Here is a 12,484-nt window from a genome sequence, read left to right on the forward strand (position 1 = left end):
GACACAATAGGAGGGAGTATATGATGAGAGCCTTGTCAATCACTTCAGCCCTGGAGAGATCGTGCAAGACTCAAAGGGTAAAATTTTCTTCAGCTTGATCTGTGCTTGTTGACAGGAGAGACTGCTTCTACAGGGATGGGGTACACTTAAATAGAAAGGGTGCAAGAATATTTGCTGATGCTATCGAAGCAGTGTTAGGTGGGTCGGAAAACTGCCAGCTTGGGGGGATAGACGGACTAAAAGGTTAACAGTGGCCGCAGACAAAAGTGATTCTTGCACTGCTTCTACTCGAATCAGTAGCAACAAAAAAAAAAAAAAAAAAAAAAAAGGTAATGAAGATTTCCAGGACTGCTGGGAGTCATAGTGGAACAAGTAAATACATCGGCTGTGTTAGGGTAAATAAGGGTAGGAACAGGTGCATTTATACTTGCATGTACACCAATGCAAGAGTATAGTTAATAAATTTGATGAGCTTGAAGTGCTAGTCAAGACATCAAAGGCAGATATTGTTGTGATATCAGAGACATGGTGTCACACAGATATAAGCAGTGCAAAATTGGAATTTGGGGAGTACAATATGTACAGGAAGGATAGACAAGACAGGAAGGGAGGAGGGGTTATGCTGTTAGTTAAGAAACACACAAAATCTAAGGAAGTGAATCCAACTGATTTTGGTGGACAATGCAGTGTTGAGTCTGGTTGGTGTGAAATAACCACTGGGAAAGAAAAAATTAGAGTAGGTGTGTGTTGAAGTCCAAATGAATCTGATGAGTATAATGATGAAGAGATCTGATGAAGAGAAATAGAGTGGGCCACTAAATCAGAATGTCTTATAATGGGGGATTTTAACTTTCCAGATATCGACTGGAACTTTTGGGTTGGTCACTTGCACACTAGCAATACTTTTGTGGAATTATTAGATGACTGTTTTCTACAGTAACATGTTCGAGAGGCAACCAAAGGGAGTAATACTCTTGGTCTGATTATCAGCAGTGATTATTCATGAATTAAGAATTTGCAGATAAAGGAACTGGGTGAGATCACAATGTATTGATGTGGGAATTAATTAAAGATGTAAATACCATCAAGGCTAAAGGGAAGGGCTTTTGCTTTCATAAAGATGACTACAGAGGTCTCAGTCAGTTTTTAAATTCTGTACAGTGAGATCAACTGATGATGTTACCAACGTTGAATTCTAAATGGGAAGACTTCGGTGACTTCATTTTGGAGGCTACTAGGCTTTTCATTCCAACTAAGAAATGCTGGCCGACCGGGCTAGCTGGGTGGGTAAAGTGCCTGGTAAAGTGTGTTGGGTCCATTGTTGTTTTCTGTATTCATTAATGATAATGGTATATATCAGGCTTAATGTCCAAGTTTGCAGATGATACGAAGGTCAGCAGGGTTGTTAATGACAACACGCTGCTGCTGCAACAGGTTCTAGAAAAGTTGAGTAGATGGACTGAGAGGTGGCAACTGAAGTTTAACATTGACAAATGTAAAGTACTACATATGGGAAGCAGTAATCCCAGAGTAACATATCAACTGTGCAGTACCGCACTGATAGTGGTAGAGAATGAAAAGAACCTGGGGGTAATTGTGCAGGCAGATATGAAGTTTTCTGAGCAGTGCAGACAGTCTGCAAGAGTAGCCCATGGTGTCTTTTCAATGGTATACAGGAATTTTTCTAAGAGGGTGATTATCCCCTTGTAAAAGGTAATGGTCGGGTCACACCTTGAGTACTGTATACAGGTGCGGAGGCCTCATTTTAAGAAGGATGTAGAGCTGTTGGAACGAGTACAGAGAAGGGAACAAGATTAGTGAATGGAAAAAGAGTTGCTCTTACAAAGAAAGGCTTAAGTTTTGCAAATTACAGTGTGTGGAGACTAGGCACCTGCGAGGTGATCTGACTGAGGTTTACAAAGCCTTGAATGATTTGAGCATGCTCAATGCTGATGGGACTCTTCCTCTTGCTCAGAATAATCGCCTGAGAGGGCATAAATTCAAACTGAGGAAAGACAGTTGTAAGTTAGATGTGCAGAAGTTTGCCTTTAGCCAGTGGGTGGCTGATTGCTGGAACAAACTTCCATCTGTCATTGTAGAAGTTGACAGCTTAAACAGATTCAAGGCAGAACTAGAGAAACATTTGGAGCAAGTGGATGAGTGAAATGAGAAGGGGGTGTGTGTGTGTTTTTTTTTTTTTTTTTGGCTGATGCTATATAAGCTTGCTTTCTTGCAATATGTGCCCTTGCTAATGCTAACTATTGGAGGTAATGGATAGGTGAAATGGACAGTTTTTTTTTTTTTTTTTTCTGATGCTATACAAACTTGCTTTCTTGCATCATTTGCCACTGCTAATGCAACTTCCTGATCTTTTCCTTGTGGGTTTTCTGGAGTTTTTTTTTTTTTTTTTCCTCCTTTTTTCTCTCTGGAATAGGCCCCCCCCCAAGAGGATCATGACTCACCTTCTGACAACAGCAGGTGGATCAGAGTCTCTTTTGAGACAGCGCATGCCTTAAATGGACTAGCCCACAGTCCAATAGTGTGGACGAGTACCCAGAATCATCTGAGTGATTCATGCTTCTGGGTAGCCAAGCGGTAAGAACAGAAACAGAATACACACACACATAATACACACAAACCAAACACATTTCTGGCCCTTTTATAGTTGTACTATTCTTCAAGAGATATGAGTCTGAGTTGAACTGACGGTCTAGCTGTCAGTTCAACTCCGACATATACATATGTCCATGCTAGATGAGCACTGCTATGTGATCATCTAGCATGATCAGATAGGTAGCCTTTTCCTTCTTGTCGATGAGGGTTATATCCAGTCTATTGTGCAGGATTGCCTTGTCTGCTGTTATGGTTTGGTCCCAGTATTGCTTGTGGGTTGAGGTCTCCAGTACTACCTGGAGTTCATACTAGTCTGAGTCTGTAATTAACAGACTACTACTTGTAATATGGTACACTTTCTTTGATCAACTGGTATTTCTTTGCTAGCTGCTGATGTATTATCCTGATGACCTGGTCATGTCTACGAGTGTACTCCATCTGGGTGATATGTTGGATCATTTCCGAAGTAGGTCGCATCGTCGACATGTGTCATCTGTCACTCTGGGTTACTTAGCAATGTATTTTCTATAGTTTTCTGGTGTCTATTTCCTGGTCTTGGATGGCAAACATGAATCCTTCAGTCTCTAGGAAGTGTCCCACTCATCAGCCATGCCATGCACTGGAACCAATTTTATCGATGTGGTCTTGATGAGGTCATTGTAATGTCTTCCATGGAATGTCTTTGTCCATCTTTCTAGTTTTGTTTGTTCAGTCTGGGTGGGAGGAGTCTCCTCACTTAGGATGAGTGGGATATGCCACCTATCTATCTTCCTTATGGCCTGGTAGAGTGGCACTTTACTGCTTCGGGTTCTTTACTGCTTTCTGCTATTGCTCAATGAGGTCTATCAAACCCTTCCTCCTTCTTTCCACACTATGGTCATTCTCTCTACAGCCAACTTCAGATGGTGCTGGCAGCTGTTGGTCATCACTGTCCTTGTCTTTCTCACAATCTCCTCTAACTCGGTGTTAGTCCACTCTGATTGCGAAGACGTATGTTAGCAATGGGACTGCATAGGTGTTTATGGCATTAACTATGTTCCCTCCATTCAGCTTTACATTGGGCAGGCTTCTGAGTCAAAGACTCAGAAGCCTGCGATGGTATTTTTTGGTGAGGCATGCCTTGATCTCCTTGCACTTTAACTTCTGACCCTGCATCATCCCCCAGGTATTTGTAGGCCTCTCCCCCTGTCATGGCTTTGTTCTCTTTACCAGTCTTCACCTGGTAGTTTCAGCTGACTAATTTCCCTGATGCAATCCATGGGTCTTGCATTTGTCTAGTCCAAATTCCATCCTGATATCATTGCTGAATCCTTCAGTGATCCAGAGTAGCTGTTGGAGTTGCTTCTCTGCTGCCAGCATAAAGCTTGATGTCATCCATGTACATCTGGTGTACAGGTTCTCCATTTCTTCTTTGAGGGTATATCCACATTTTGCTATTGTTGAGCCTGGTGGATAGTGGGTTGAGTGCTAAACAGAACCACAGTGTGCTCAGAGCATCTCCCTGAAAGATTCTGCTCCTGGATTAATCTGATTGTGATATTCTTGATATAACATAATAATAACATAACATATTATTATTATGTTATATCATTATGTTAGGCAAGAAAACAGTACAAGATGATGTCAAGAAGCAATTTATGAACAAGCAAATATAAAGTTTGTATTGATGCTTCAGTGCATTTAGAAAATGTGAACTGTAAAAATGCTATTTATTATTATAATGTATATTGCCATACTAAAATAACAAAATTATTTATTATTAAGTTTATCTTGACTGTTTTGTCCTGATGCTGTATCAGCTTGCTTCCTTGCATCAATTACCACTACTAATAACAATTACCACTACTATACTACTTTTTTTTTTTCATCACATTTCAAATGGAGGATGAAGAGGAAACACTTCTACAAAGTGGAGAATGCAAAAAAAAGTTACATTTTCAAATGATTTTTATTTTTAGTTCAAATGTTTCATTTTGCAAGCGTTGAATCATTATCTTTCTGGTTTTGAATAGAGTGATAACATACTCAAGCAACAGGCTACTTTTTAACCACACTGGAATTTACAAATTTCAGGATTAGATTCCCTCAGAAAGTCTAATACAAGATATCTTCAATTGTGAATCTGTAGAGATGATTTGTGTACCAAATGTAGGTTGTTGTTGTTATTTGGTTTTTAGGAGCATTAGCAACCAAGGCCATATTGCTCTGGGGATGTGGTGGTCATTCCCTGACCTTTCTGCATCCTCCGTATTTGGTGGTCACAGGCTTGAACCCCGATCTAATCAAGAAGCGTGTGCTACGCACTGCTGCTCCTGCCCACCTGGCTATGGAGGCACCACCAAATGTAGGTATCACAGTAAGTAACGTTAGAATAATTTATTTAACTTAGAAGGAAGAAAGAAAGAAATGTGAACAAATGTTCTTCATGACTTGGATTCTGATTTTTAAAATCTGCTGAAACTAGGCCCACATAAGAATCTAATTTCATTTTTGTTCTTACTTTTATGGTTTTCTATTTCTGTAATGGACTATGATGTATTCTGCTCACTTTAGAATCTGGTATAAATTTTGACAAAATGACACAAACGACATTTCCTAGAGATCATTGCATCCTTAACAATACAAAGCAACAGTCTTTATTAAGCAACCAATCTTCACAAACTTCTGCCAAGTAAAGCCATCTAGAGTTACAGTTGAATGAAGAAAGCAGTTTAACAAATGCAAAAATTATAACAAAAATAAGGGGGTCAAAATGAGCCCCACAAAGGTGCCAACTGCATTAACTTCAATGGCACTGTGAGCAAACACTGGAATATTACTAACATTGCTCAAATCACATACCTCTTATTCCCTTTAAATACAGACAGTGAACAACCTTTCTACAACTTTGGGTCTGATGGAAATCTTACAAGCAGGAACGACCCCTGAACTATCACTATTATATTAAAAAATATAAAAATTAATAAAAGTTGATTATTGAAAACTTTATTAATCAAATACATTCAACAAAAATACAATATAAATATCTGAATCAAAAACAAAATATAATCAATGATTAATGCAAAATACTACAGCCAACAATAACGAAAACTGTAATAAAGAACTCTAACCTTAATTCAGAGGAAAAACATCCAGTTCAGCCAACCTAAATCTGTTTAGCCCACCTGATAATGGTGATGACTGATTTCTCTATCTCTAACAGGATAGGTCTGGATTTAAATCTAGATGAAACAATTGTAATGAATATGGCCATATGGACAACCTAATGAATATGGCCATATGGACAACCTAATGAATATGGCCATATGGACAACCTAATGAATATGGCCATATGGACAACTCTACTGAAGATGGTATAATGAATTAGTACTGACAAGGTGATGCAAGGAAGCAAAGGTTAGACAGAACCAGTCAAAAATTCTTAATTTACACATTCTTTCAAATAATTTGTTTAACACACCCTTAAATTTATTCAAACAATTGATTATTCTTTGGCTTTCCTTACAGTGTTAACAAAAGCAAAGACTTCTTTACTACTTCTCTTTACATTCTTAGCCAAAGCCTTCTCATAATGATTTCTTCAAGAAATTGCTTAAACAGGCAATAGTTCAAGATTTTATACTTTTGATTTTATAAAATTTATAGTTCTTGTAACGTCCTTAATTACATGTTTGAATCATTCTTCTCTTGCTTGGTGATTCCCTTCTATTTCTGTCTGTCTGTGTCTCTCTCTCTCTCTCTCTCTCTCTCTCTCTCTCTCTCTCTCTTAGGGGTAACTCAAATTTTTTTTTGGCTGGTGCAGCAAAAGCCTCGGGCTTCCTTGCACTGTATGGCTAATTATAATAATCTGCCTTACCTACCGTAACCCCTTAGTTTATTTAGTTTTATTAATTCTTTTAAAGCCTTATTAGGTCACTTCAATTAGATCACCACACAGACTCTTAGTTTCCAGAGAATGAACTTTACAGAACCCATCTTTCTTGGTAAGAATATCCTTTTGTGTTCTTCAACTAATCTTGTTGCTATCCTCTACATTTCCAACAGATATATTCTCCTTTAAATGTTATTTCCAAAACTACGTACAATATTCCAAATGTGGCCTAATCACTATCTTCTGATCCATTTTTTTTTTCCCCCCTTCTGGCAAAGTCCCTATATATCAACAGCAGAGACCCATGAGTTGTTCTTGCAGCGTGTTTGCACTGCTTGGAGAATTTCATGTCTGATTGTATAATTACCCCTAGGTATTTTTCCTTAACAATCAACTTGAGTTTGACGCTACCCAAATAGTATGCTATTCTGGATCACTGTTACTGAAATGTACTTATATTTATCAATGTTATCTTCTCTCCACAACTGATATCTTCCAGCCATTTATTTATTTCATATAAAAGTAGTTCCCGACTTTACGAGTTAATTCATTGCTAGTGCAAGGTAAAGCGAAAACTCGCTTTAGCGCACACTAGGAATTTTAGCTCGAAAACTTCATAATGTTAAAAACAGGGGTTACATTATCAACAATGAAATTAGTTAGCTAATGAGTTTATGTTTAAACAATTGATTTATCCAAAAAATGAAAACGTAGCCTGTAAAACCAAGCAATTTATAATAATAAAGAAATTATTTATGACATACAAATGTTACAGAATGTTTATTCTTCATCATCATCGACTAAATGCACACTCATTGATCACTCATTATTGGCTTGGCACTCGGTTTGTTGCACAAGGAGTCGTCTTCTTCAGAAATGTTTCAAGAGGCGTTTATTTCCAAGATAATTGTGATCTTGGCTTCCAGCGATGTTTCTGGCTTGATGCGATCCAAAACCTCTCTCTTCGTAACTTTCACTGTCCATGGGATGTGAAGCAGCTTTCTCCAGCACCAGGGTTTAAAAACGTCAATTTTTTCTTCTGTCTTTTTTTATTGTCCAGATTTTATACCCATAAGTTGAACCCCGGAGGCTCACATCTGGTGAGTACGGGCTTGGCACACCCAGGGACCTGAGCTGGATATCATCATTCTTCTCTTTCTTGGAGATTCCCTTTTACTTTACTTTACTTTTCTCTCTCTCTCTCTCTCTCTCTCTCTTTCTCAGTAACTCGGAAATTTTTTTTTTGGCTGGTGCAGCATAAGCCTCAGGTTTCCTTGCACCATATAGCTAATAATAATAATCTTCTCTTTTCTTTTCAAATTTCAATAGCATGCATAAACATTTTTTAAATGGAATGCACAAATTGCAACTAACACAATTTGTGTGGAGTAACAAGTTTATGAAGCTTAAAAAAAAAAAAAAAAAAAGGAATGAAGAGAAGATACCGAAATTTTTTTTTATTTTTTTTATACGATTGAAGATTTCAGTAAAGGAGAAACACATTTCACCATAACGTAAAAATCCACACAATTCCAGCTATCGGTATTTTCGCAAATGCAATAACACGGAGTTTACTATCCATTTATAATTGCTTGCAGTAACAGAAAAGCCCAATAAACTGAAAAGTGCAAATTGTTTTTATTGTTTTATGGTCGTGACCTCCAGAAATGTGCTTTAGAAAAATATCACAAAGCCATTCAAAAATTGGTTCTTATAACGGAATATATGATAATGATGAAAGTGTAGTGCATATACAATTTACGCTATAAAAACAACCTTTTAGAGAGTTATATAGCAAAAATTAACTTCCAAGGTCGTGGAATGAATTACCAAAAAAAACAATGTATTATTGGGTTCAAATTACGATATTTTCAAGATACGATGGTGTCTCTGGAACGGATTACTATCGTGAAGTGGGGGTATACTGTATCATATAGCTACGAGCGTGGTTTGAAATGCGGTATTTATGTATATTTAACATTCATTTTTTGGAATTAATGTTCATATTTTTGATTTTGTTGATACTTGGAAAAAAAAAAAAAAAAACTCTTAAAGCGGGAACTGCCTGTATATACTTCCTCTTGAAGTAATACCCTGATTACTGTCATTTACCACTGCACTTACCGTTGTATCATCAGCAAATGTAAACGCAAACCTACTCAGTATCAATTAATAAATATTAAAAATTGTAAAGGAGACCAAAACCTACCCTGTAGAACCCTATTCATCACATTAGTACATAAAGAGAAGTAAACATTTTAGCCACTCTGTATCCTACCTCCTAATGACACATCACTCAAATTTATACAAGAATCGTAGATGTGGTACAGCATGAAGACTTACTGAAATCTAAGTATACAATATCAAAATTATTCTTTGCATCCAGTTCCTTTGTAACAACCTCATATTTATTAATCAGATTGGTCAGACATGAGTTCCCTTTGAATCTTTGACAAATCCATTCTCTAATTGCCTTATGGCTCTACTCCAATCAGGATGATTTTGTTATTGCCTCCATTATTTTCTCTACAAAGAAATCAAAACTATAGGTATATAATTACCCACTACACCCTATGAACCATCCTTGTGAAAAGGAGATACTTTTGCACACCTCCAATCCAGGTTGGATCCTGAATCTAAGGATGCTCTCATTACCATGGTTAAAGCTTTAACTACCTCCTTTGCAGCTTCTTTCAATATAACTGGCCAGATTCCATCAACAATGGGGAACATCGAATTCACTTTCAGCTACAGCAAATTCTTTTCCACTTTACTTTCTGTTATTATGGAATCATTTAACTCCCAAGCAGTATGAGACAGGAAATTAAACATGTGCACAGGAAAGACAAAGATTAGAGAAGGGAAGTAGATATTATGGTTTAAATTACACAGCACTTCAATTCAAGAAGAAGAGCACATTTTTTTTAGAGCATAATTTTCAGATAAATGAAAATAGGCAAGATGATACTGAGACGATCTGGCATAACATAAGTAATGGGAAAGCAAAAATGAGATTAAGGGTGCACTACAGAACAACTGTGTGTGATAAATATGTTGAAAAATTATGAAACAATTTGAATGGACAAGCAGATATGAATGAATAATTGTGGAGATTTCAATTTTCCAGAGATAGACTGGGCCTTGCAGATGGGCCATTTTCAGAATAGCAGTATACTTTTGGATCATTTAGATGACTGCCTCTTACAAAAACATGCTAAAAATGTCACATGGAAGAACAACATTCTTGGCCTCATTTTCTTCTTGTAATGAGAATTATTACATTAAGAAACAAGAGGAGGCAATGGTATTAATGTATATCTAAACAGATGATTTCTGCAAAGGAAATTAGGATGACCTTAGGAATTGTTTGAATCCTATTCAATAGGACAGCTGGTGAATTAAGTGAACATAAATGAGCTACACAAGAAATGTTCAAAGGTTTAAGCTACACAACCCATTAGACCTTTAAAGAGTTACTGCTTCAGGTCTAAGCCAAAGTAGATGCGCACTGAACTAATGAAGTTAGTAAGAGAACAGTTAAGTCACAAGGAATGATTATGAATTAAAAGAGACAACTGAACACACGACAAGTGCCAGAGGTGTATTCAACTCTGCAGTAAGCTACAGAATCTTGAAATAACTGGGAGTAAAGTGGAGGAGAAACTGTTGAAGATAAACACAAGAAAGGCACCCGGGGTGGATGGGATCTATCCAGTTATATTAAAGGAGGCAGCAAAGGAAGTAAGCAAACCCTTAGCCATAATTATGAGAGCTTCCTTGGACTCAGGGGAGGTACCCATAGACTGGAAATGTGCAAATGTGACCCCAATTCCCAAAGGAGGATCAAAGGCTGACACAAGTAATTATAGACCTGTGAGCTTAACTTCTATTCCAGGAAAATTAATGGAGGCACTGGTTAAAGAAGCACTGCAGGATCATTTAGACAAGACTTCAGTTATAGCTCAGACACAGCATGGTTTTGTTAAGGGGAAGTCTTGCCTGACCAACTTGATTGGATACTATGATGCAGTCACAAAAGAACTGGATGCAGGGAATAACTTTGATATTATATACTTGGATCTTAGAAAGGCTTTTGATACTGTTGCACATGGAAGACTGCTACACAAATTGGAGCAGTGTGACATTGGAGGCAAATTGCTGCTATGGATAAAGGGGTGGTTGAGGGGGAGAAGACAGAGAGTGGTAATCAACGGACACTGCTCATCGTGGACTGATGTTATTAGTGGAGTCCCTCAGGGCTCAGTGTTGGGTCCATTATTGTTTTCTGTATTTATAAATGATATTGATGATGGTATATCAAGCTTATGTCCAAGTTTGCAGATGATACAAAGGTTGGCAGGGTTGTCAAGGACACTACTGACACTATGCTGCTGCAACAGGATCTGGAAAGGTTGAGCAGATGGGCTGAGAGGTGGCAAATGAAGTTTAACATTGAAAAATGTAAAGTACTACATATGGGAAACAGCAACCCCAGAGCAACGTATCAACTCTGTGGTACTACACTGACAGTGGTAGAGAATGAAAGGGACTTGGGGGTGGTTGTGCAGGCAGATATGAAGTTCTCTGAGCAGTGCAGACGGGCTGCAAGAGTAGCTCATGGAGTATTGTCAATGATATACAGGAATTTTTCCAGCAGGGATAAGGAGGTGATTATTCCATTGTATAAGGCGATGGTCAGGCCACACCTAGAGTACTGTAGACAGGTCTGGAGACCTCATTTCAAGAAGGATGTAGAGCTGCTGGAACGAGTACAGAGAAGGGCAACAAGATTAGTGAATGGAACAAAGGGGTGCTCTTACGAAGAAAGGCTTAAGTTTTGCAAATTACAGTGTCTGGAGACTAGGCACCAGCGAGGTGATCTGATAGAGGTGTATAAAGCCTTGAATGGTTTAAGCATGCTCAATGCTGATGGGATTCTTCCTCTAGCTCAGAAAAATCACCTGAGAGGGCATAAATTCAAATTGAGGAAAGACAGATGTAGGATAGACGTGCGGAAATTTGCCTTTAGCCAGCGGGTGGTTGGTTGGTGGAACAGACTTCCATCCCTTGTGGTGGAGGTTGATAGCCTAAATAAGTTTAAGGCTCAGCTGGACAGGTATTTTGAACGAACAGAGGGGTGAAGTGGAAGTGGGTTTTTTTTTTTTTTTTTTTGGCTGATGCTGCATAAGCTTGCTTTCTTGCATCAAATGCCTCTACTAATGCTAATGCTAAAGTGTAAATTAATGTGTAATATATTTATTAATTTATTAAATAAGTAAATTTATAACAGACTATGAAAACACTTGGACTTAGAACGGTGCCAGATTAAGGCGTGGGTTAGCAGGGCCCTATTCTCAGTGAGTGGGCAGGTACCCTGGTGTTGGCATGATTGCAACACCAGAGTACCTGCCCACCATTTCACCTGTACAACTTCACTGATATTTTATAGTATATTTTAAACTCATATTATATTATGCCTTGAGCATTTATATTTTATTTAAGTATTATCTTGCACACCATTTGCCATCACTCATATTGTGGAAATAACTTCACAACAGGGTTGGCATGATCGCAACACTAGGGTAAACTGAGGATAGACCAATAAGTTTTGAAATGGTGCCGTCTGGGTGGTGGTGCCCGCTGAGAATCAGTAACAATAGTCTTCTCTATTAGTGAAGCATTAGTTATTCAAGGTAGTGCAATACATAGTAACTCATTGTGAAGGTAGTCGCAATATAAGCTACAATTAAATTGATGCCGTTACAGTACTTATGTAGTGTTTCATTATGAGTTCGCTATGGTGTATTTACACTGATATTTTATAGTAATCAATCATTTAAAAATAACTAAATGCACAAGGCATAATACTTTAAGAGTTTAATATCTATATAATATCGGTGTAGATACACCATAGATAACTCTTAAGAAACTACACTGGTAGTTAGTGTGGGAAGCATTATTTGCTCTGTATCTCATATTGTGCTCTTCCTTCACAACTAG

General features: G+C 37.8%; 1 protein-coding gene across 7 annotated transcripts in view; it reads right to left on the bottom strand.

The window, feature by feature from the left end:
* The window catches only part of LOC150080888 (casein kinase II subunit alpha-like), a 496,207-nt gene that overhangs the window by 469,217 nt on the left and 14,506 nt on the right, over window positions 1-12,484 (bottom strand). For 5 of the 7 annotated variants that reach the window (XR_016547403.1, XM_090381541.1, XM_090381537.1 and 2 more), the window contains exon 2: window positions 5,455-5,548. The exons of the other annotated variants lie outside the window; for them this stretch is intronic. The gene's annotated coding sequence lies outside the window, so the exon portion shown is untranslated. The remainder of the gene's footprint in view (window positions 1-5,454; window positions 5,549-12,484) is intronic. 7 annotated transcript variants of the gene reach the window in all.

The sequence above is a fragment of the Mastigoproctus giganteus genome, chromosome 9 (assembly GCF_048544385.1).
Source record: "Mastigoproctus giganteus isolate SK-2022 chromosome 9, ASM4854438v1, whole genome shotgun sequence".
Taxonomy (NCBI): Eukaryota; Metazoa; Arthropoda; class Arachnida; order Uropygi; family Thelyphonidae; genus Mastigoproctus; species Mastigoproctus giganteus.